General features: G+C 33.5%; 1 protein-coding gene across 10 annotated transcripts in view; it reads right to left on the minus strand.

The window, feature by feature from the left end:
* Positions 1–26,793, minus strand: part of LOC100880577 (uncharacterized) — a 789,502-nt gene that overhangs the window by 487,187 nt on the left and 275,522 nt on the right. The gene's annotated exons all lie outside the window — the stretch shown is intronic.

Raw genomic sequence — 26,793 nt, forward strand, 5'->3', positions numbered from 1 at the left:
TCAAAAAGGGAAACAATAATACAATTACCATATACTTATTCATACCCACTTTCCTGCAATAGTATATTTTGGAATAATTTTCGTAGAGTTTCATTGGCCATAGAAACCTATGTTCCGTAAAGCGACGACTGGTACCACGGCGGATTTATACTGTTATGTTCCGAACAGGAATATTTTTCAAAATTTCCTTTGTAGTTTTGACCGACCGGATGTTTTTTTTTTTTTTTTTTTTTATATATTATTTATTTTGTCTTTACAATTTGTTCATTGGACATTTGGTAAATTCTTATATAGGACGCGAGTTACATAGCATGTGGGAGACAGCTTCCATTGAAGTGCCACCGCAGCGTGTTTGACATGTTATGCGGTATTAGCTTAAATGTCAACTGGATGTAGCCTTTTTAATCTTCTTCTGGTACGGGTTGTGTGCAACTCCGCAGCCAGTTGATTGGGATGAGCTTTGACTTTTTCCTTGTAATTTTTAGCATATCGGTTTATTTCCTCCTTAACTGCTGGGATTTTTAGATCCTTGCGTATGTCGTCGTTCCTGAAGTACCACGGTGCGTTAACTACTGTTCTTAGTATTTGAGATTGTAGTGATTCCAGTTTTATTATGTGGCTTTTTGCAGCTATTCCCCATAATGGAATTCCATAGGTCCATATTGGCTTTATGATGGTTTTATAAACCTTTAGCTTGTTTTCAGTGCTGAGCTTGGATTTACGGCTTGTCAGCCAGCACATTTGTCGCCGTTTAATTCGTATATTGTTTATTATTGCTTGAATGTGCTGTTTCCAGGTGAGTCTTGAATTCAAGTGGAGCCCTAGGTATTTTACTTGTTTCGTTTGAGGGATAACCATGTTATTAAGTTTGACGTGCGGTGCTTGCTTCTTGCAGAGTGTGAATGTGATGTGATTGCATTTGTTGGCGTTTGCTTTAATTTTCTTCTCTGTGAGCCATTTTTCTATTCTAGTAATGTGTTCTTGTAACATCATGACCGCTACTTTTGGATCACTATGTATAGCTAGTACTGCGGTGTCATCAGCAAATGTTAACAATTTGGTAGTGTCGGTAACTGGAATATCAGCTGTGTAGAGTGTATACAGTATGGGTCCTAGGACACTACCTTGAGGTACCCCTGCTTTAATAATTTTGATTTCAGAGTACGTACCTTTGATTTTTACAGTAAAGGTCCGATCTTTTAAATATGATGCAAGTAAGTTGTATATTTGTGTGGGAAAGTGTGTTTTTATTGTGTGTAATAATCCTTCATGCCATACCTTGTCAAATGCTTTTTCAATATCCATGAAGAAAGCTGTACAGTACTGTTTCTCCTCCATTGCTTTAAGTATTTCGTTGATGAGTCTGTGAGTTTGCTCTATGGTAGAATGTTTGTTCCTAAACCCAAACTGGTGGTCTGGTATTAGTTTTTTTCAACTATTATAGTCTTAAGACGATTGTATATTATTTTTTCAAGTATTTTAGAGAATATTGGAAGAAGCGATATTGGCCTGTATGATGAGATTTGGTGCGGATCTTTACCGGGTTTTGGCAGCATAATGATTTCCGCTATCTTCCACAGGGATGGAAAATACTGTACTCTTAAAATTGCATTGTAAATTATTGTAATTAGTCGAATTGCCTTTGACGATAATTGTTTTAAAATTTTTCCATTAATAAGGTCAAAACCTGGAGACTTACTGTTTTTTATGTTTTTTATGTTATCATGAACCTCCTTGGCGGTAACGATTGGTATGGAGTAGTGCTCTTCTATTGTAGGGTTTATTGTATCTGTATTTGTTGTGATTGCATCTGCGTGATTATCTATGGCACTAGTGCTAATATTGTGCGGTGTGAATGTATCATGGAGATAGTTCGCAAATTCCTCAGCCTGTTCTTTATTACTTCTTGCCCAAGTTCCATCTGCCTTCCTAATTGCTAGAGCTGCTTTTGTTGCTTTTGTCACTTTATTTGTAACCTTCCATAAGGAGTAGTTAGTGTTTTCGTGTGCGGAAAGAGATTCCAAAAATTTTGCAAATTCATTGTTGTTGTGACTGCTTATGCTGGCTTTTACATCTTTTGACACTTTATTTAGGTACTTCTTGTTCTTTATAGTTCTGTGTTTTTGCCATTTTGCTTTTGCTTTACGTTTTTCTTTAATTTTGTCAAGAATATCTGGTGGAACTACTTTACTTTGTCTATGTGCTGTGTTGAAGGTAGTAGAAGCCCAGGCAGCTTCTTGTATGATTGTTGTTAACATCGTTATTGCTTGCTCGATATCTTCTGGTGTTTTGAGCGGGATATTGCAGTTGATGTTGCTTTCAACTAGTGCTTTAAATTTTTCCCAGTTAGTGCTTTTGTTACAGAGTGTTGCTACGTTATTATAGCATGTTGGTTTACCAGTGTAAAGTATTATTAGTGGGGTATGGTCAGAGCTAAGATCAAGACTAGATGTTATGTTCAGTTTGCTTATGTCGAGTCTTTTTACGACTGCGAAATCAAGTACATCTGGGATTTTGTTTGTATCTGACGGCCAGTGTGTTGGACTTCCTGCTGACAATATACTATAGTTATTATTTCTGATGCTTACTTCAAGCGTCTTACCTCTATTCGTGGTGATTCTTGAGCCCCACATGGTGTGCTTGGCGTTATAATCGCCCGCTGCAATAAATTTATCGCCCAGAGTTTCGAAATATTCGTGCCACTTATCTGAGGTCACTTTGTGTCTCGGTGGTGCATATATCGCTGAAATTTGAAATACATTATTATCGGTTTCCACTGTAATTGTTGTTGTTTGGATGTGTTCATGACTGAATTGGCTATGTAGATGATGCTTAATATCATTCTTTATTATAACTGCAGTGCCTCCATGTGCGTTTCCTGATGGGTGTTTGGTGTCGTATATAGTGTAGTATGGGATTTTTATGTAACTTTTTGTGGTAAAATGGGTTTCCGAAATAAGAAGTATATCAATGTTGTTGTTGTACAAGAATGTTCTTGTTTCCAAGGCTCTTTGCTGTAGGCTGTTGGAGTTCAAAAATGCAATTTTCAGCGCTGCCATTTTTATGTCCGACTTAACGTGTTTGTAAGTAGTTGTAACATTGTTGTTATTTGTTGAGTTTGCTGCCTGAGTATCGCGTTTTGTTCCATTATCATTTTTGCTAATAGTTCTGAATTTTTAATAGATTGCTTAAGTAGTTCCTTCATTTCTGTATTATCATTCCAATTAATATTTCCAGATTGTTCGTTTGGGGGTACTGCATTGGTAGTTGCTTGAGCATAGCTTCGAGTATCGGTGAATTTAGTGTAGCGATTGACATTTGATATAGGCTCGAGTACAGGATTAGCATCTGCAGTGATTAGTTGTAACTTTTGTTGGAAATATGTTCTGCGTCTTAGTGGCGGAAAGAGCTTTTTTTGTAGTTTCTTCCTAATTTCACAACCTTTGTAACTGGTAGGGTGATTTCCATTGCAGTTGCAACATTTTACCGTGTCTACTTTACCTACTAATGGACAGTTGGAAGACAAGTGCTTTTGTGCGCATTTTACACATACTGGAGTTCTATTACAGTAGTTTTTGATGTGCCCATATTGCTGGCATCGTATGCACTGTGGGATATCTTTTTTGTGGCGAGGTGGTTCAACTTGTACTATGGTGTTTAGTATTTTGTTAACGTGAAAGATATCCCTGTTGTTATTATTGGGTTCGAGTTCTATTAAAAATAACGGTAATGGTTGCTTTGTATCGTGTTTAATCATATTACTTACTGATCTTACCGCGTGACCTAATTTTTCAAGCTCCGTCTTGATGTTTGTAATATTGGTTTTAGGATGTAAACCTCTGACGACTGCTTTGTAACTTTTTTCTGTCTTCAGTTGGTATGTATCCAACATGTTGATATATGAAACATTTCCGAATCATTTGTTTGTACTTTTACCTGGTCCAACTTTATTTGCTTTAGGGTGTAGTTTTGTGCACCTGCAGTGTTATTTAATAGTTCAATGAGGGGATCTATTATCTGTGCATCCACGTAGATTGGAGGTGGCTTAATGGGACGAGGTGTTGTTCCCTTATTCATGTCCACATCTACTTCTTCTTCAAGTGAGCTAAACGTATTACTGAGTGGAATGTCCTGTAACCATTGTCCTGCTTCGGTTTCACCGCCCGTAGTAATTATTTTACGTTTTTTAGTTTGTGTAACATTTTCCCAATTGTTGTTTTGTTCTTTATTCTCGCTTTGCCTTTGTTTTAGAATGTAATTTTCACCGTTACGGGTTATTTTAAACGGCTCGATCGCATGAGCCATGTTATTGCTCACAGGCGATACCGCCGTTATACACAAAAGCCGCAAACACCTATACTGTTTACTATCGGAAGACACTAGCACACCTTTAAGAGAGCTATACCGTAAACACGTCTATACGTTTCGACGGCAAGACAACGACTGCCGACCGGATGTGTATCGATAATGCGTATTGCATTCTGGGAATACCCTGATCGAACGCAGTAACGGTCTTTTAATGTTTATTAGATAGACTCTTTTCTGGCGACTAAACTAAGATTGTTAATATAACACATTCCTTCCTTGAAATCAACGTGGTCCGACGGCCAAAATCTTAGATCATTTCATTTCTCCGAACCGCCGAATATAAACGGAAGTCACACTCGTGTGGTCCGATAACGCCAAGCGTTCTAGAATGTTCCTCAAGGGCCCACGACGCAATATAAAATTGTAATAGAAATTGTCTTTGTAACAGTACAAAACTATATAAATTACCCATAGTATTTCTTTATACCGTTATTATGAATATGCACACGTCAATCAGTTCCACAATAGTTACAGTACCGAGCGCGATTTAACTTTAATAATTGTAAACCGAAATAGATAATGTTCATTCTAAATTTTTATAATGTATACAGATTAACATTTTATATTGTATTGGTTATGCATGTAAAATTATTCAATAGCTAATTAACAATCCATAGCTCAAGAGTAAAGGAAAGAACTATATAGAAAGAGAGAAAGATAAGAAGTGGACAAGGGAGGAACACATGCACCCACCATCGCCACCTAATTAACAAATCACGGTCTCTTACGCATTGGCCTCGCAGCCTAATTCGTTAGGCGCATATCAATGCAACATAAACAATTTCGGACTAGGCCCACTCTGGTCTTCTCCGAGAGGTGCAAGTTGCGACACTCTTCGGTGTATGTGTATAATCGCGAGGTGCGTGTCGAGGGTCCGTGAAGTGGCTTAGAGACGAGTTTGTTCTTGAATTTGTTAAAGTGCAAAATTCAGATAAAGACTCTATCTTCACGTAAAGCTTTCGCGTTAATAATCACGTTAAATTTTAATTCAATATATTATTTTGTTTTTCCATTCAATTATATTCAATTTTATTCTTTTTAATTTTTAAAGTATAATTTTATTTTATAGTTCATTTGAATTCAGCAATTGGTCAATTTCAAAATTCTCATTGATGGAGCGCTTACATGTGTGTGTGTTCTTCTCAGGAACCAGGCGCAGCCGTTATTTCACATTTTGTAAAGGGAGTTGTTAATTTTAAATTCATACAAGTACAGACATTTTGGTGAGTTGTTTCCTTTATTCTACCAGCTATTTTATGAATTTTTCGGCAAGTAAATCAGTAGTTAATTATTTAACTTTGGGATTTCCCTCACTGGATTATAATTTTATTTTGTATTTGAATAATTGCTTCTCTTTCAAATCTTCGAATTGCGCGTCTCGAATATTTACAATATTTTTGTTCAGTTCATTGTGATTCACATTATATTATATACGCTACCATTCTAAGCATTTCATATTTTACAAAATATAATCTTTTGAATATTTTAATTAGTTTGAATTACATTTCTTTAATTGCCTCCGTCATATCCTCTAATCATTGCGATCTTGTGAAAGGGCCCGTATGGGACTAGCGTATCTCCGGATCCACAAAACATTAAGTCCCGTTAACAATTAATATTGTTTGGGCAAACAAATCTTCGAGGCTTTATACGCGCGCTTCCCGCACGTAACAATACCTGCCCGTTAGACCCTCCCTGGCTACCGATGACACAATAAACAGCTGATTTTGTCTAATTGATAAAAACGTAACAGATTATCGCATAAAAAGGGCTGACCCTCTTCGAAAACAAATCTCAAATTATTTCTCCGTAAAAAGTAGGAGAAAATTGTATATGTAAAAATTATTGCTAAATTGCAATAAACAAAAAATTCCAAAAACACGTATCCCCTATTTTGATCCATATTTTTAGTATACAAAGCTGCAAAAAAATCGAATTGCATTTAGGGTGAAAAATTGAAAAAAAAAGTGCATTTTTTTAATATATTATTTAAATAAATAATTTCCCCCGAAATTTTTGCCACTAACTAAATTCCTGACTAAAATCTCCACAATTTAAAAAAAAATTCACCTTCCTACACCCTGTAGTTTCCGAGATATTAAGGAAAATGTGTTTTCAACCCTGAACTTTGAGGGCTATTTTCATCCCCTCAACATGGATGTTCGCAGATATAAAAAAATACGTGTCAAATGATTTTTCGAAAGCTACCACATATGTCAATTTCATTAAAATCGGCGTGTAACACCTTGGTGATGTCCCTTGTAAGTCTGATTCTCTTCGACTGTTATTATTTTATTTTCCGCGTTTTATAAATTTCCTGTACGCTACAAAGCCTTTTTTTTTAATTGTTAGTCTTTAAATAGGAAATTTTTCTGCGTAAAAAAATTTTAGTAAACTTTATTTGTTTAAATAATATTTTGAAAATGTATAATTTTTGTTTAAATTTTTGTACTAAATGTTGATCTATTTTTGTGCAGCTTTATATATGTAAACTATGGACTAAAATAGAGGATGCGTGTTTTTGGAATTTGTTGTTTGGAGCAGTTTATTAGATATATAATTTAAAATCACCTTCTGTGAAGAGAAGCAATCAGCATTTTTATTAAAAGTATCATTATTTTTACAATTTGTGCAATATCTTTGACATTTTTTACCTCTTCATATGCCATTAATTGATTTCTCAATAATTATTATAAGTATCGCAGGTATGAGCGTGACGCGGTTCTAATCACTGACGCAAGGAAACATCTGGAGTTATCAACGCGACAAAATAATAAGACAGTTTAGAATTCTTTCTTCGTACAATTGAAAATCATCCAAATGTCAAGACCAAATATTGTTATGTTGTACACCCATCATTATTGTTCGTTTATTTCAAACTAATATATTATAGTCTTGATGCAAAAATGAATACAGTTGAGAAACACTGAATATTAATTTCAAATACAGTAATAGTAAAAACAATTGATACACAGTATATTGAGCACCGCATTTTTCTACGAACGTTTAATCACAAAAGAATTCGATAGTTCTCCTAAAATACGTTTTTACTTTACGATTCCGATGTTCTCTACGTAACAATTTTTACTTCTTTTCCCATTATATCCGAAACATTTATATTCTATCCTCGAATAATAATCTTTTACTGCCCGTATGGAAATTCCTGTTAGATTATTTATTCAAATTATATTTATTTAATTTATATTTCACAGAGAGCCCCACCTAACTTATCCACCTTGAATACCTTACTTATCATTTATAACAGAAGAAAATGTCAGGGGAGAACATTATTTGGTTCAAATGAGCAATTGCTACGGTGGTTCAGAAATTTTTCTCTGGACCATTTTTTCGAAATTTCAGTATCATTAAAGGTTTTATAAATGAAACAATATATTTTCGTTACCACGGCACGATATCTGAGATCAAGGCAAATCCAGCACCCTATATTACTATGATCTTTACGTGATTTGAAAGTACGAATACTACATAAAAAGCAGATAACTGGTGAACAAAGCGAAATAACTGACAGAAAGATTAACCAAGGAAATTCGATTATAGTAAGTATTTAAAATGATGTCGAGCAGCCTCAATACAAATCTCCAAATGATTAATGAACTCTGGCGTTTCTTATAATTTGTTCATTGATATTAGCAGAAGCAATTCGAATACGTTCTTTCATGCTTTCCGGTGTTGGAATGTTGTTATAATTTACTGATTTAATTGCACTCTATAGAAAAAAATGTAAAAGGCGTAAGATTTGATAAATGTGCAGGCCGTCGAATATCTGCAACTTCGATCAATCCATCGTTCCGGAAATTTTCGGTGTATTACTTCACAAGCTACTAACGTATTGTGAGCCGGATATCCGTCATGTTGAGACCACATTCGGTGTCTTTGAAGTATGGGAATTTCTTCTAACAATTTAGTAGTTCGTTAGTTAAAACATATGCATATTTTTTACCACTCAAGATGCAATCAATAAAAAATGTTCCAATAACGCTATTAAGGATCACACTATATATTTATACTCCGTGATCCTTGATGTTCAACTTGACGAAGCCATTTCGGATTTTCAGTGTGCCAATAATCCACATTATATTTATTCAGTTGTCTATGGTTGGTAAAAATAGATTCATCGGTAAAGGGAATGCCGTAAAAAAAGTTTCTATTTTGTACTACTTACTGCAGTACCCATTGACAAAAAGCGACACTGTTTTGGAAATCGTTTATATGCAGTTTCTGATCTGAGGAAACGTGGTATGGAAATTTATGATGTAGCAGTACCCGATGTACACTTCATTTAGAAATGCCAGACGAACATGCAATTTTTCGACAATTTGTAGTAGAAAAATTGTTTACTGTAGCTAAGACCACAGTTTCGGCATCTTCATCAGTAGCAAGCATTGATCGCTTTCGTGTAAGTGATTTAATACTATCTGCTCCAAAACATAACTCAACTGTGCGGTCAAAACTTCGTCGAGATTCCTCCCAGAGTATCTCTTTGGGTATAGTTGAGATGCATGTACAGAGTTCTCTGCAGCCCTCCATAAATTAAGATCATTTCAGTTCTTTTAACTTCACCGTACCATTGTTTCACAGAAATAACACAATTCCTTACAATCACCAACACTAAACTGAAATTGAACTGTAACTAAACTTCAATTGAAACCGATGCTTATAATCAGAAATATTGACATTAAGACTACACGAAATGAGATTACAGTTTGTAGCCAAGATTAAAGTAACATAAGTTAATTAACTACCAAATATACAATCATCAATAAATAATCTAGTAGGAATTTTCTGTTGCATAGTGAAAAGCCGCTACGTCAAAATTAAATCGAATAATGAATAAAACAATTAACAATAAGATCCAGTTTTTCATTATTTACAGATAGGGGATAAACAAATTATTTGTTAATAACTTAAAACCGAAAATTGTTCTTGCCGCTCGTTATAAAGTTGTAAAATAATAAATTGGCACACTTTGAAGGAAAAATAATTGTTCTATACAGCCAAGAAAATGTTGATCTAATTATTAGCAAACATATTAAGGCCAGTGTACTTTGAATTCACAAAACATATAAAAATAATTTAAATTAGACTCATCTACTCTTTAAAAATAATCCTGCTTTGAGGAAACTGTGTTTCTGTGATTTGGTCGTTCCACCGACCCTAACCTTTTGTAAAACAAGATGCACATCGCATAACAGCTGTTGTCGCGGTTAGATCAATGAACTCTCTTTAGTTCATGTAAAAGAGATGCCAAAATAATGTATTAGAAAAATGTGATTAACCGCCATATCAGTCGATACCCCGCAAGCAGCTATTCTTGTCAAAACTACGTCAAAAAGAAGGGAAACTCAAGAGTATTGATTCCGAAAAATCGTGTAACTTGAACACTTAACTTCTTCAAGTACTATTTTAATTATACCTATATACCATCAATGCGTATACAAATCTCTGTGCTTCAGAATCGATCATTGTTTATTGTAACTAACAACCAATTATTTTATATAAAGAATATTAACCTCGTAGACACGGTTGAACTTTGTACGGGGCTGTTTTCTACGCGAGTACATTCGAATGAAGTTTTTGATGATTAAATTATCATCTATTATGATTACATTATAATTTTTAATAAAAAATATTTTTTATAGTTGTTTTTCCATTAAACGTAAAATTTTTATTTGTTTATTTTATTACGAGCCAAATGGGTATAGCCGTGTGGCTGGAGACTGTATATAGGTTATGGTAATTGTTACTAGGTCAACTCAGACTTGTTAATTGACTTGAGCACCAAAAGATTTTAGACGTGAAGATTAGCCGACATATGGCTGATGCCGGGTGCTACAAGAGGTTGGTATGGTGAACTAGCCGACGTGTGGCTATACAGAGTGTCGCAGGAAATGTTAGTAATATGTATCGTAACGAGATTTTTACGGTATACCTCGAGTGGCTAAGATACACCGACAAATGAGTTTTTTGGATTGTGATTATAATTAAATGAGAAAATATTTAAATACAAAATGAATAATTGAATATATTCTCCAAAACCAGATTTTACAAGCGTTGAGTGTACTTGTTGGTTTATTTAGTTTGAATTCCGATGAAGGAAAAATCTGTTCTTCCCAGTTTGAACAAAAAAGGAGTAACTGGGAACTTAAACCGAAATAATACCTAACAGCAGACGTACATACTGTATGGTTAATAGACTCGACAGGGACTCTAATAAATCGATTTCGTTTAAAGATTAGAACTTGTACAGAGGTTCCGCGTTACTCTATGTCCAAGAATTTACAGGGTCCTTGCACAGAGTTTCTGCGTCACTCTATGTTCAAGAATTTATTGGGTCCTCGTATAGAGCTCTTACTCTACGTTTAAAAGGTTACCGAGTCCGACATGTCTTCTCTACGACCCTTTTTATACCCGAAAAATGAGCGGAAAATAGTGGTGATGGAAACGGTGGGAACACATCAACGCGACGTTTTCGTGTAACGAATTTCTTTCGTGTTACTCTTGAGTTGCTAGAAAATTTTTGTGCAATACCAACTAAGGAAATCCCGATCGGTGGGAAAGCTAGAATGGACTAAACTCTTGCTTCGCGTTGATTTTGAACTACGCCCGAACAATCAGCTCCAAAATAGAGTAATGACCAACGCACGTAACAGTTTATTTAAAAACGTGCCACTTTATACAATAAGTATAATTTAATTATATTATATAATAACTAAACTGTTATAATCGCCAAAGCAAATAAAAACACATTAAAATTTAAGTTAAAATGACCCATTAAAAAAAAAATATAATATACAGGGTGGGCATAATTTTAGGGGGTGGTAGCTGGGGTGATTCTGAACAATTTTTTCCTTTACCAAAATGCTGGTTAAAGCTTAGTTTTTGAATTATTAATGAAAAACATTGACCAATCAGAGCGCGAGAATAGCGCGCGCCCAGATGCGAGAGCGACGGATGCAAGCATGACAATTGACCCAGGTCGTGAACAAACAAATCGCGCGATATCGGTAACATAGTTACCATCATCGGTAATACGTCAGCCGGTAAGTAGTTATAAAATTCACAACTATTAATAAGTATGAATTTATTAACGAAACTAATTGTATGGATTAAGCGAAAATAAAGGTAAAGATCAAGCGCAGTTTTTTTAGATAATTAAAAAAAATGAATGTTTGTTTAACGATATAAAATAAAAGAATACTCGGACGCTTACCTCATGAGTGAATTTACGATGCGAGAATTCTTCACTAATTTTGAAGTACATCGTCATATGACAAGAAACCTATTTACTCGCTAAAATCCACAAGATCATATCAATACCCGCTCTATGGGATTGTCAAGTAAAAAGGGTGACTGTCATATTTGATGTTTTCCGTATAATAATGGTAGAATTTTCGGAACCCACACTAAACAAACACACAATCACACACGCACCACGATTGTCCAGTCCTTAGTATTGAAATGTTAAAAATGTCTACCTTTTTTCTACATCAATTCGTTTACGAAAGTTCCTTACTATATACACACTACACATTATGCATGACGAGTGATTCAAAGAAAAAAGTCAGTTATTGCAAAATGTATTATTGCGATCGTACAACACGTGTTGTTTCATGAATTAAAATGTACTTTTTCGATAAGTTGAATATGTATTCAGAAAGATAAGTAGTGTAACGTCCCCGGGAACATCACATTAAGTCCTGTCGATAAATAAAGAAACATGCTAATGCGTGTATCTTTTTCTATTGTATTACCGACCGCAAATTACCGACTGCACCATAAAAATTCGCGTGGTAATGGGATGGGGTAGCTCACGCGTGCAACATTGTTTAGAGTAGATCATCGATCGATGGCGCGCGCGTTAGTTAGAAAGAGACAGGAGATATACTTCGAAACAAAGTTATTATAAATTATTATTTAAATGTTTATATTATATATATTATTAATTATTCACTCATTATAAATTGCGTTATATTTTTAGCTGTTATTTTATGTATTGTTTGCGATTAATTATTTCTTCTATTGAAACACTTACAGTGGGTAAAATAAGTATTTGCACACCTGGTTTTTGTTAAATACAATCATACAAAGAAGGGAAAGACTGTTACAAAATACTTTATTCGATAGCTTATTACAAATGAAGAAAACGTATGTTAATAAAAGTCTCAAAAAATTATCAACTAACAAAATAAATTAACAAAAACAGAAATTTCGTAGTCAAATAAGTATTTGCACATCAGCGTTACTGTTCTCAATATGCTTATAAAACGACATTGGTAAGTTTGTAGCTAAACGTAAGCAGTACAAATGTAAACAAACCATTCACGGGAATGGTCTAATAAACATTTTCGGTTCAGTTGACGATTACAATCCATAGAGTAATCATGTCGGGGAAAATATCTGAACTTTCAACAACCACGCGGGAAAAAATCGTTTTACTACGTAATGATGGTTACAGTTATCGGAAAATTGGTGAAAAATTAAATGTAAACTTTTCAAGTGTTCGATACGTGATAAAAAAGCAGGAGGAAACCGGTAGTGTAGAAAATAAACGCCGATCAGGCCGGCCAAAAATACTATCTGATAGAGATCGGCGGCAAATTATAAGACAAGTGAGCAAAAAACCGTTCTCAAGTGCTCAATCAATAAGCAATCAAGTAGCTGCAACTTCAGGTAAAGTTGTTTGTGCCCAAACCATAAGAAATGTTCTCCATAATGTTGGTCTGTGTGGAAGAACGGCAAGGAAAAAGCCCTTCATAAATGAGAGAAATAGGTTGAAACGCTTAGAGTTCGCAAAAGCATACGTAGACAAGCCGTTAGAGTTTTGGGAAAACGTAATCTTTTCGGACGAAAGCAAATTCAATCTTTTTGGGTCGGATGGAAAAAAATTTGTATGGCGACGACCTAATACAGAATGGCAACAGAAAAATTTGCAGTATGGCATCAAACGGAGTTGGCAACATCGCTTTTATTGAAAGCACAATGAATGCTCTAGCATACATTGATATATTGCGTGATAATTTATCACAAAGTGCATTAAAATTAAACATCAGGGACACGTATCACTTTCAGCAAGATAACGACCCGAAGCATACTGCCAAAAAAACGAAGGAATGGTTACTGTACAATGTTCCCAGAAGACTAGAAACTCCTCCACAATCACCAGACATCAATCCGATTGAAAATTTATGGCATATACTGGATTTAGAATTAAGGAAAACGAAGATTTCCAGCAAAGAAGATATGAAGAAATTAATATACAATAAATGGCAACAAATCCCAGCAGAAACTACCAAAACATTAATTGAGTCAATGCCAAGAAGATTGCAGGCGATCATAGACGCTAACGGCATGCACACAAAATATTAAAACTTTTGTTACACAATTTATCTCTAACTTATTAACGGAGGCATTGATGTGCAAATACTTATTTGACTACGAAATTTCTGTTTTTGTTAATTTATTTTCTTGTTGATAATTTTTTGAGACTTTTATTAACATACGTTTTCTTCATTTGTAATAAGCTATCGAATAAAGTATTTTGTAACAGTATACCCCTTATTTATGCAGAGTTATTTAACAAAAATCGGGTGTGCAAATACTTATTTTACCCACTGTATAATTTGCGTATCTAAAAATTATTAAAAATACGATTTAACGGGAAAACTTGTGAGAAACTAATTAATAATAAATCAAAGCGTATTTTTATTAATCAAACTAATATATATTTCCTACTAAATAAAGCGTAATAAAATAATAACTACTTTTTGAGCGGGAAAAACCCATGATTCTCTGGGTATAAAAGGGCGTGCAGCAGCGGCTGCGAGCGCAGAATAATCTTTGAAGTACTACGTGCCGGACCTCTTAGGAAACAACGAACTGGAGCAGTTTTAACTGGTAAGAGCCTACAAGATTCTTAGTTTTGACTGGACAGCGGGTATCAGCCATTTGGATACTCGACCGTTGGGTAGTTGTAGTAGCCAGCTAACGCAGGCTCCCCAATTAAGCGATCATGTTTTGGGTGTCGATTTGTGCTCTGACAAAAGGGGCCATGAACTAATTAGTTAAGAGTTTAGAGTCAAACAAGGAGTAACTGTTCCACGTCTAATACAAATTTTAGAGTTTTTGTAATTAACCAAATATTGTTCTGTCAGTTTTGTTAGAATCTAGATCCATTATTAAATTGCATTATATTTTTGCGTTACGTACATCATTATAAAAACCACGTAATTGAAGTAGTTAGCTACCGTTTTGCGATTTGCGATATCAACAAGTGTAGTATAGTACTCCAATTTGCTTATAGAATTCAGTCGTACATACATTTTTATATTTGCTAAAGAAATTGTTAATGATAACTCTCTTTCTCATCATTAATTGAATAAACCTAATTAATGAAAAGTATTAACCTGTAGATTTCACTCTTTAACCACACGCCACCACGATCCCACATTCTTTTAGAATTAGTTATAGTAAAAACGAGTCGCTTAACCACTTGCGGTGTAAAGAAATTCTCGGTTGCGCGTGCCAGAACAGTCGAGCAGAAATCACTTCGCGGCACGTTCAGGCAGCGTTTGGCGGGTGGGTTCGAGAAGAGAATATAAAGAGGCAGAAGGATAAAATTACATGTGTATCAATACTGATAACTTTACACGATGAAGAGCAAGCAGAAACTGTGCTTCGGTAAAAAATTTCATTCAACAGTGGACGTGCCATGCACGTCATTTATTTTTCTGTAGCAATCGCCCGACGATGTGCGCAACACGTCGCTGGCGTTCCGGTAACAAAAACATCTCGACGTGCGTAGCACGTCTTTCCACCACAAGTGGTTAATAGGCAAAAGCCGCTCTTTGTTTCATAAGCGCTGTAAATACCTGGGACTAGTCACAGGGACGTTACAGTAGGATAATTATGTAAAGGATTTAGTAGATTAAGAATTAAATCGTAATTATGAGAATTAAATAGTACCGAACAACTACTATGTTTAACAACAAGCTTTAAAAATTTGTATTGAATGCATTCAATATTTTTACTGTGAGAGTCATAGTACTAAGATTAAATTATACTTTTGTATTCTGAAATACCTATAATTAGTTGACAATATAGCGTTGTTCTAAAGACTGAGTGTCATTATTTTTAAAGAGCTTTAAAATCCTATAAATAAGACAGCAATTTAAAACTGTAAGAAATAACGTGACGTGAAAGATAAATTGGAAAAAAAAGTAATAATCTGAAACAATATTGAGTGCAGTAGTTAAATATTAATTGTATAATTACAAATTATGAGAAAAACATTTGGGCAATCATTGATGCATAGTATAAGAAGTAGAGATTATTTTAAAGTTAAACGCTATGTGTACTATGTAACAGTTCTTTTGTGTTACTACATCATTTGTAACTTACTTTTGAAGTCAACTACTTGACATGAAATAAGAAATGACTTGACTAAGAAATAATAGTTTTAAGATAATAAATCTTTATACAGGACGAATACATTAATTTCCAAGAATGTGAGTTGACATATTTACTTCTTAATACAAATATACATTTGACAGATTATTTTAAAATTTCCAAAAGCTCTTTTCTTTGCTTTCAAAATTAAATTTAATTCGAAATTGAGTAAAAATTATATTCTTCGAAAACTTTAAAACGTATTATATATTACTAAGTTTAATTGATAGCCAGAATGTAGCAAGTTTTTTATTTTGTACACTTTGCGCTTGTTGACTCTAAAACAGTGAATAATTGATTTAGGCCCTTCTTTTTTGAAATCATTTCGAAATTCGTTCCATTTTAAATCTTTAAGCAAAACACAAACGCTAACTGTAAGAGGAATAATTATCAGATCGCAAATCAATAACAGCTTTCGTGAGTTGCATTAATATTAGCTGAATAGGGGATTCCCAATGGAAGCACTTTGCATATCCAATAATTCACTCAATTATTTGGTCATTTCGATCACGCTGGTCAGAGGTACGGCCTACTAAACTAAACGCAATGCATTTTGAAACGATTATTATATAATCTCTTTTATGCGTTTTTGCTAAAATGAATTACCCACTTGCAACATTTGATTAAAAATGAATTTTTATTCCGATAATTATAAATTATATTATCGTAGAATAGTGATTTCAATAAGTATATTAGTCATCTTACAATTTGCAATGGCAGCGTCAGGTTTATCAACGGATTAAATTAAGTGAAATTGTTTTCGCTTCATCTTGAGGATATTTCTGGCTAGAGGATATGTCCAAGAGCCTTTTACTGATATATATGTATATATTGAACCAAGATTAGAAACAGGTCCAGTTATTAATTCTAAGTCAAACGTGGTATTTAAATATCTTCAATGACCTCCATAAAACATGCTAAACATTTATGTTACGAGATTTAATTAATTTTTTAAGATAAGTACACGGCTCATGAAAGTATTTGAATAATTTTTAAAATAGGAAATATGGCTATAATAAACTAACTGAGTAATTCGAGAGGCTAATAGTTAAAGCTTTTCCATTAGTTAGAGAAATTATTTTTCTAAAAGATGTGCATCCATCACTTTAAAAACATTGCAGTTTGTGGAAGTTACTCACAAAAAAATTGTTTGAATTTATATTATCGAAACTAAATGCGATTTAAAATATTTACTTTCTGCTGATTCTCTTATAATGTTTAAAGCAAAACGTAACGATAACTTTATTTTAACGAAACCAAATATCTTTAATACTTTGAATTTAAATTTAAACTTGTACAGGTTCATCAGATTTGCTTTTAATAGTTCTAATGCTTTTGATCGACTGATTTACAATTGTGACAACAGATTGAGACATTCTGCAAGCTGTGTTTAATACAAAAACATTTTCGTATATACAAGTTCGTTTAAATTGTATTCTGTTATTTGCTCAACAAAAGCAAAAGCTACTTTCAAAAATTTTGTTATATACGTAAGTTTATGATGATAATGCGAAACATATATACAGTAAATTGTAGCATGAGGTACAGATGCAGAGCATTTTGTTCGCCAAAAGACATGACTAGTCATAATCTTATAAACAAAAATATATAACATTTGTCAATTTCAATTGCTTATAACTCCTACATACAGTAACCGATTTTTATGAAACTTTGTGCATACATATAAGTTGTTATAATTTACAAAATGTTTGCCAAAATTGGTATTTGCCAAACCTTTTTATTGGAATAATAACGTCTGATCGATGTATGTTTTTTGCGATGCTTCGTCGCGTTGTATAGTGTCTGTGTGTTTGCTACTTTTTCGTTGTTGGTTGCTATGTTTGCCTTTCTTCACTTCAGTCGTATGTGGAAGTGTGACAGCGTGAGTTGCACTGATTTGCACGTTCAGTAATTTAACGTTTTAAAACGGACCGTAATTTTAATAACCGTTTAAGTACCTCTATTTGTATTTTGCGTATTCGTGTAGTAAGTGCTACACGGATAATCTGTCAAAGAATACATTGAATTTCATATTTTCCTTATTTTAAGAAAGAATTATTATGTGTGTAGATTGACTGATTTCTTTGTAAATTATATTATAGTATTTGAGAGTTAGTCTGAAGTTTATTCTAGCTAAAAAGTCTTGAAATTCTTTAAATTAACCGTTTAAAAATGCTGACAATAGTTACTTTGGAAGTTATTAAATCAGAAAATTTAGCAATGCGGAGTTTAAAATGCAATTGTAAAATTTATTTTAAATGGCTGAACAATGAATTCAAATATGTAAGATATAAATAAGCATACTTTTTCATTGCTTTAGCAGCTTCAAATGTTTTGTATCGTGAAGAACATACATTATTGTACATATTTGTTTTAATTTGCAATTTTATAATGTCAACAGAATTTGAATTCAACTGATATCAAACTTGATCTTTTTATTTTAAAAATAATAGCTTATTAGCATTTCTATGAAAGTTCAAATATCTGTAACAGTACAATTTAACAATTTAAACAGATATTGTAGGACGTTTAAACAAACAACGAGCAAATAAATACTTATGCCTCTTTAAATTCAACGAAAAATTCTTATGAGGAAAGGATGAATATTTATTAATTAGGCACTTTTAAGTAAAATTGTAGTATTTATTTATTACACAGACTGTAATCTAAAAATTATTATTATAAATACGTGCTATATTCACTATGTATTTATACAGTACAGAGTTACGTAGATTATGTTATTGTTCAAATTATCATCGAAATAATTCTACTAGTTTCGACTATACAATGTGCATTAATATAATAATTATTACTGTCTCTGTGCAGTTCATGTTACGGTTATGATAGTTTAATGAATGTAAATAAAGTAATTATCATAGTTCTTTGTACAACAAATATTATTATAGATAGAATATACGTTAATTTTGATAAGGTGGTTACTGTGACATATATGTAGTTAAAAATATTATCGGTATGTACTTTGTGCATTAATATCCTCGCATTATTTCAATAACGCCTTCATATTTATCTAATAAATATTTCGTAGAGAGAAGAATGAAATAAGAAAGAAAGCATATATAGGAATGGTATCAATATTTACGGATTTATCTGTCTCAAAATAAAAATTTACCTAAACAGATATTGCAAGCAATTCAAAACATTTTTATTTTCTATTATATTTTATCTACTATTAAACTATTATTATTAATACTATTGATATTACTACAAACAATCAGTATTAATAATTATTCTCAAATTAGTTTTCCATACGCTTGTAATGTCAATTGTATGTAGAGTGGCGAACACGGTAAGTTTTTCAAGGGAGAATGTTAATTCAAAGAAAGGAGAGCTCAGCACTTGCGTGCAAACGTTTACTTGCGAAAATTGTATTCCTTGTCGACAATGAAAACGTCTCGTGCAAGTTAGGCATAATGTATACTGACTTTCGAGCGATCGGCCGGGCAATCTTTTCCTATATATCCACTTTCCCTAGGGAAGTCTACTGTTCAACATTATGTTACAATCAGATTGGTAGAATTTATATTAACGCAAATTGTTGCGATAGATGAATTCTATTCTGTTCTTCTTATCCTTTTAAAAATAGCTTTTTTACTTTTTATACAAGCAAGAGTTATGTTTATTGTGTTATAAAAATACAAAATTCGTACAGAGTTTGAAAATATAAATGGTATAGCGTTTATTTCATTTGCATTTGGATCTTTAGAACATTTTCTTCCTGAATAATTTTGAGCTATCGATCATGTCGTTAAGCAGTCGGTTGATCAATAGGCAAATAGGTATTGTATAAGCAGCTGCGTAACATCCAGAGGAAATCCACTGTTGAATATTCAGTAATGAGCTTATTAATCAAATCCGTTTGATACGTAAGCGAAATTGCATTTGACATACAAGTTAATCTAGTAGGCCAGTTCAGTGTATTTAGCTTGACTAATCATTAATTTAAATCGTGACAGAAAGATTATAAGATTATTAACTCTAGTATGCTAGTATGAAAACAAGTTCTCTGTAGTGATATTTGGTAGAGACCGAAGTAGTTAGGACAAATCGTTGTACCACTTTGAACGACACGGTATATTTATTAAACAATGGGATTTATTGTTTTAATAGGAAGTATTTAGCGATAGAAGAATTATTTGAAGGATAGTCTTGAGTTTAATAATTACTTTCTTATTGTATTAAATGATCAATTTTCACTAACTAGGAGTAAACGAACATTGAAATTAATTTTTTATTTTGATGAAAATCAACACAGATTCCAAAAACATCTTAATAAGTTTTGTAATTTCAAATAAGAAATATAAAGATCTGTTCATCTGAATCATTCAGTGGTTTTAATGTTACAAACTTAATACAATTTCATCATATAAAAGTATTCAAAAATAGCATTTATAGGATGTCTCTTTGTAGCTTGAAATTTTATGAAAATATTAAAGTTAATGGACAAAGAATTTTTAATAGTATTAACAAATAATTTATTAGAAGCACATGTCGTTCGTGCTATCTTTGAAATACCTGATAAATATATGAACTGTATAATCCACAGCCGCATATTAATATTCTTTTAAAGTGACATTACAAATGATACAATATAGTATTAATTTTAATTATATCATACTTATCAATCGAAACTACTAACAGGTTTATTAATTAATAAAGTAAAACCAATATTCAGAGACTAATTGAAGGATGAACATTTGTTCTGCTTTGGTTCTAATATTTTTTTCGAATGAAATTTTTTCTTGGAAATATGTAATTATTTTTAATGTGATAGAAGTACAATCAGATAGAATAAATGACATAATTAAAAATGCGAGTTAAAGAAAAAGTAAGTATAAAGAATTGGTTGCTTGTTTGTATATATGTATACGTGGCTTTGTGAAATGATATGATATACAAAAATATAGTACCTCCTTATGATTACACAAATCTGCGACCTAAAAGAGGATATTTGTACTTCATAATAAAATTGAGTATTAAAGGATTAACGGCAGTAATAAATACAGTGAGACTTTGTTGAACTAATTAATGTAATTTTAACAACAAATTTTAATAACAACAAATTGTTCGATTCAAGGCAGACTGTTAATTAATACTAAGTTTGTTCTTTAATAATATTTAAATAGTGTTATTCAACAAATTTTAACTCATGTCTAGCCGATATCTATTATACATTTCTGATATAATTTCATACTGTGATAAAGGATATGAAAATCTTTTTCGTTGCTTACGCAACAGTTCTAATTGTTGTTCATATCTAGCATATTCAAACTACGGAATAAATGTAGTATTTGCTGTGAGTAACATTACGTACCTATATTTGAATAAAGTTCGTAAACTCGCACAGAAGGTGGAATATTAAGGGGTAACACCACTCTAGGATTTTCAGAAAGTCGATTTTTTTTTTTTGCTGAAACAATACTTTAGGGTCTTAAGAACAGAATGCCGTTTGATTTATAGTGTAAAACAAATTTTAAATGGTTCAATTATCAATTTTGTCTCAGAGCGCGCCTGAGTACTCGCGCGGTATGTTGCAATTCATCGCTTTCGTATTATTGTTATCATTTAAATTAATAAGTTTACTTGTTACCTATAAAACAAACAGAAGTATCCAGAAAGCTAGAGAAGGTGGCAAACACTGATCTGTATAGCCAAATGTATAGTACAAGCATTGCAGATTAGCGGTGAACAGAGAATTTAAGGATTAAAATGTTCATAAAACTTCAAACGTGTTTTTCTCGAAATCAGTTTCTTCATCCTGGGAGGACGGATTTCTCGGTGACTATAGCATGGATTGAATTGAAATTTTTACAGTAGCTGCACAACAATATTGTCCTTGGAAGTACGTAGCCGTTTTTTGATTGAATGTAAACTTTTTTTTTTACAAACAATTTAGTGCTCATTTTTCATGGAAAAAGTCGATTCATTCCTTAAAAAACGCAAAAATTAATTAATCAAAAAACCCCTACATATTTCCAAAGCCAATTGTACATGGATTATAAATTCTTTTGATTTTTTATCCCACGACTCATACATAACGAGAAATCCGTCCTCCCGTGAGAGTGTTTTTACAAAAGCTGTTTCCGCCGATCGGCTCTGTCGCCTCCATTTTGTACGAAAATGACAATAAAAAATTATCTGAAAAGAAAAGCATTATCTCTGAAAAGAAATTCTTTTTCGTTTATCGTTCTTTCAAAAAAAATTGTCAAAGTTAGGCCTCTATTTCGGGCTCTAGGGTGGTGTTACCCCTTGACTTGGCAGCGTATATGTGAATTTCAGAAAAATATGGAGCTCGTGGGATGCTCGTAAATCCCCCGTATAATATAAAATCTACCGACCAGGGTATACAAATATTTGTTACATAAAAATATTGATCAATGTATGCTAAATTACAGGACTTCCCGTAATTATTCCTAAAAAGATGCAAGACTGTAACAAGACTTTGCACATACGGAAACTTTTTGAATCATCAGATTTCTAACGTTGATGTATCGTTTCCATTTTACGTTTAGCAGAGCATAGATGCAAGAGAATAACACCAATTCTAGCAGATGAAATGTGCATTTAAATACTGTATATTCAAATCAACTGTGCAAGAAGCATACCAAGGTCTACCAGAAGATACAAAGTTGTTCTTTCCACTTCCTTTATTTAACGGATCTTGATAACGCGGATCTTAGACGTGGAAATTGGAGTTTTCTTTTGCATACGCGATAAATCACGATAAAATTCTTTCATACTTCTGTCGTTTTCTGAAATTATTTTCTCGCGTCCGCGTAAAAAAGAATTCAAAGGTTTTAGGTTAATTTCATCTGCTCTGTGAATATTAATGAAAACTGCTAATACACATTGCATGTTTGATAAAGGAGATATAGTGTGTAATTCATTTTAAATTATTGTATTTTATATTTAGTCACGCAATCGATCATATTAAAAAAAAAGTTCAATTTTTCTCTTTTTCTTAAATGAATTTTTTATTAATTATGTAAAATTATTATTGTATTAAAATTTTTCTTTTTTTTTAAATGTATTTTAAAAAATCACTTACTGATGCTCATAAAGAGTCTATAGTTTTAGAAAATGGCTGCATTATATGTCGACTGACAATAAATAATATTGATTTTCATGGCCACTGTATGATTAAGCGTGTTTTACTGTGAATATTATGCATATAAATAATTGAAATTAAGGAATTGTTTCATATTTTAGCAAATATTTTTATAGAATTTGTCAGTAATAGGGAAATATGAAACTCCTGAACATAAACCTGTATCCAGGATAAGCTGTGACGTTTGAATGTGACATGAGATTTGAATATGCGTATATTTCGAGAAAGCCTTATCCGGCACAACATGAATTATTAGAAATAACGAGAATATGCCACTAGAAATGGATGATCAATACACCACAACTCTTCTCGCATCTTGGGTCGGCACACATAGTCGTTAAAGCAGGAAACTCAGTGTGTCGCAACTTATGAATTTACGATGAAGCTACGTCGGTAAAATAAACGATGGGGTCATTATTTACCATGTTTCTCTCCATCAACATACGACTATGTGTTTTATCTCTGTTTTTCTCATGGTGAAACATTTAAAACTGTGCTCTTTAAAGTTTTTAGATACAGGTGGTTGACTAATGAATACATAAAGCGATTAAAACTTTCAGGTAGTAATTCACATAAATATGTAGATTGATTGAATATATATATTTTCATTTATTTATTATTTATAATAAGTGAAAAATATATTTGTCACATACTTCGTTTTGTTACAATATATTTAATTCAGAAACCCTTTCTCGATTTATTTTTTTCGGAAATTGGTAGGTAATAGAAGTTAAGGAACGCAAAGGAGTTCACAATGATTAAGAACTGTGATATTTATTTTCTGTAAAGAAAATTCCAATCGTTTGAGTGGGTCATAGTTCTCAACCTTGCAAATTACAAATATTCGAAAATTGTAGGACATCACACCCTTCACAGCGTGGAATTTTTTGAACATATTTTAAACCAGCTGTAGCATTGCAGTATTGTACAAGTATAACCTAAACCTTTTATGGTATACATGACATCGGAAAAAAACCCAAACTGTAACCTTCTTTCTAAAAATTAGATTTTTTTTCCAAACTACCTGAACAACCAAACCGTTAGTCCAGCCTTCCTCCCTCTACAACTTACATCGCGATTGGTACAACCGCCACTCCATTTCCGAGAAATTGTTTACTTCACGCATACCAAAATGTAAAAATATCAGATTCGATCCAACATTCAACCAAGTTACTTTATAACCTATCAACAACCTATTGCTGAATAAATTCCATCAGCACTTTACTTATATTGTTAATTTGTTCAACCTAACTTGTACATAAACGAGTTCACCCCCACACATTGAGTGCAACTATTGTGCCGCCTACAAGCATAATCGCGAAGAGCACGGTACAACACCAGCAAAGAGTATGATATCATTCTCTATAGTATAAAATCATAACGTAATGTTTTCACGCCTAACGCTACCCTCTGCATTCCACAGTCCACGGTCCACCCACCATGTCACTTTGGAAGCGCATTCACACGAAATAGGCACGAAGCGCATTGGGGGGTTGGGCCGCAAAGCGGCCAGGGGGCACAGCCCCCTAGTATGGAATAAAATCCGTGAAATCGGAATCGAATTATGTATTCAGACACCGTAAAAATGCGGTATTCAAGAGGAATCGATTTGGTGTGGTATTACCCTGATATTTACTTCTACTTACAATTGAATTCGTGCTGAAATCTTCATATTGAAATTAAATAATAATTACTGGCGTCTTAACATTGACATAAACAAATTTTCAAAAAACGCAATATTTGTTCCTTGCGCTCGAGACATACTGTACTGTCATACATTTTTCTACCACTAAAAGCTGATAAGTTACTTGAGGTTGTTAAGTACTGTGAAGCATCCTATATCAAACTGTCAACCATTTTTCCGCTCCTGAACATTAACAATTTGTTTCCTTATCCTCGTTGTTGCCTCTTGTTTTTCTTTTACGACGACAATGCGGCTCGTAACTTTTCTCGAGAGTTTTCCTAAGTCCCCATATCACGATTCGCGAAACAAGGCCTATCTGTCTGATCTCGAAAGATTTTCAACGTAGCCCCGTGACTTAAAGCGTTTCGTACAAAAATTGCCAGAGATTTCAGCCGGAAACTTGTCTCCACGGGAATGTAGTATCGCGATACGTATTTCTAAGGGAGCATACACCAAGTTTCCGTAAAGAACCTTAATCCAGACTACGTAGTGCATCATGAGCGACATGAGCGTCGGTGATACGAGCCGTTCCATATGAAACCTTTATGCTCTGCTCACCCGTTTGCGGCCTGCTCGCCGACTCTTCGACTTACCTACAGATAGTGACAATATATAGAATGAGCCAAAAAGCATAGTACAATAGGGCAGGAGGTGATTCTGTGTTAAAGCGGAAGGAAATATTTTGGCATAACATCTTCCCTTTTGGATTAAACCAAAATCGACATTAAAGTTTGGATAACTTGCAAATGATTTAGTACAATTTGCTTGTCGTATATTTCACTACTGCTGTTACATCTCATTAGTTTATTTGACACTAATGCACACAGAGTGTTTCGTGGCAGTCTCACGATGAATGACTGTCCGTCGCAATTAGAAACGCGGATTAAATTCCTCGGCTGAGGACGTAAATCTCAATCTATCTTTTAGGCTTGTTGTCTAATCACGACGCATTGATTTCAAAAATAATTGAAATACAACTGGTTCAAGGTTTAGCCGCACTCTGCCAGTTCTTTTCGTTTAAACAATTGAGAGTAAAGTAAAATAATGCAAGTATCGCTAAGCCCGAATGATGGTGACTATCTCACAAGAGAGTTTGATTTCGATTTTTTCTAAGTCCCGCTCGATCGACTTTACCGTTAGAAAAGTTTGTTTGATCGCTGTCCGAACGATTGACTTGATCTTTCTATTTTGATGTTTGATTTAAACCTGGTAATTCGTTGTCGTCCTGACTCCTATGAAGACAACGAAGTTGGAGATCATACGCTGATTGGATTTTACATTTTTTTACCAAATTCCAATCAACGTGCCTCCTTGATGATTGGGCCCACCCTTTATAGCTCTCTTAAAGCGTCTTCGTCTAGGAAAGGAGGGAGACTCACAAAGTTGGCAGGACAACCCCGAACGTCCAGCAATGCCGCGATTTTTTCTTCTAGATACATTTGGCGACCATAAGTTACCGTAAGGTCCATACGTGACCGTTTCTAAAGTTACCCTTTGGAAAAAACCGTGTGTATGATCAAGAAGTGGCCGTGAGGATGAAGCGAAAATTAACTCTAAATTTATGGCAAGAACATGTACTTAATAAAATTAAGGACTGGAAAAACCTGAAATATTTTAGGACAAAAACGGCTGTCTATCGGTCCGATCATAAATAAACTTTCAAAATCCTAACCCCAGATGTACCCCCGTACGGAACATAGGCGACAGAGATAATAATAGTAGCGGGATACACGCCAAGCAAATTTTACTAAATTGTTTGTAAGTTGAACAATTTTCTTAGACGATTTTCTCGATCGGAGAGCCCCGGATATAGAAATATTATACTGTAACGCTTACAATTAGTTAAGGTATTTAAACAAGAAAAGTTACAGTTATGATACAGCGTGAATTCGTTGCAGCGGAAAGTAAGAAAAACGTTGGCTGTTCTTTTGCGGGAAGAGACGTTCTGAGGTTTTAGAATAGAGAAGGACAAATCTGCTGGGTTTCCGAGTAAAAGTCAATTCTTAACTAGTAGAGTCCAAGTTTTTCGGAGAGGAGTGCGACTGTTTCCAACTCTGCTATGTTCCGAGAGTGGTCTAGTCTAGGTGCAGGTTGTGATGGTTCTGACATTTTCTGTATTTTGGAGCCCTTTTATATGGTGTAGTTCGTC

The sequence above is a fragment of the Megachile rotundata genome, chromosome 3 (assembly GCF_050947335.1).
Source record: "Megachile rotundata isolate GNS110a chromosome 3, iyMegRotu1, whole genome shotgun sequence".
Taxonomy (NCBI): domain Eukaryota; kingdom Metazoa; phylum Arthropoda; class Insecta; order Hymenoptera; family Megachilidae; genus Megachile; species Megachile rotundata.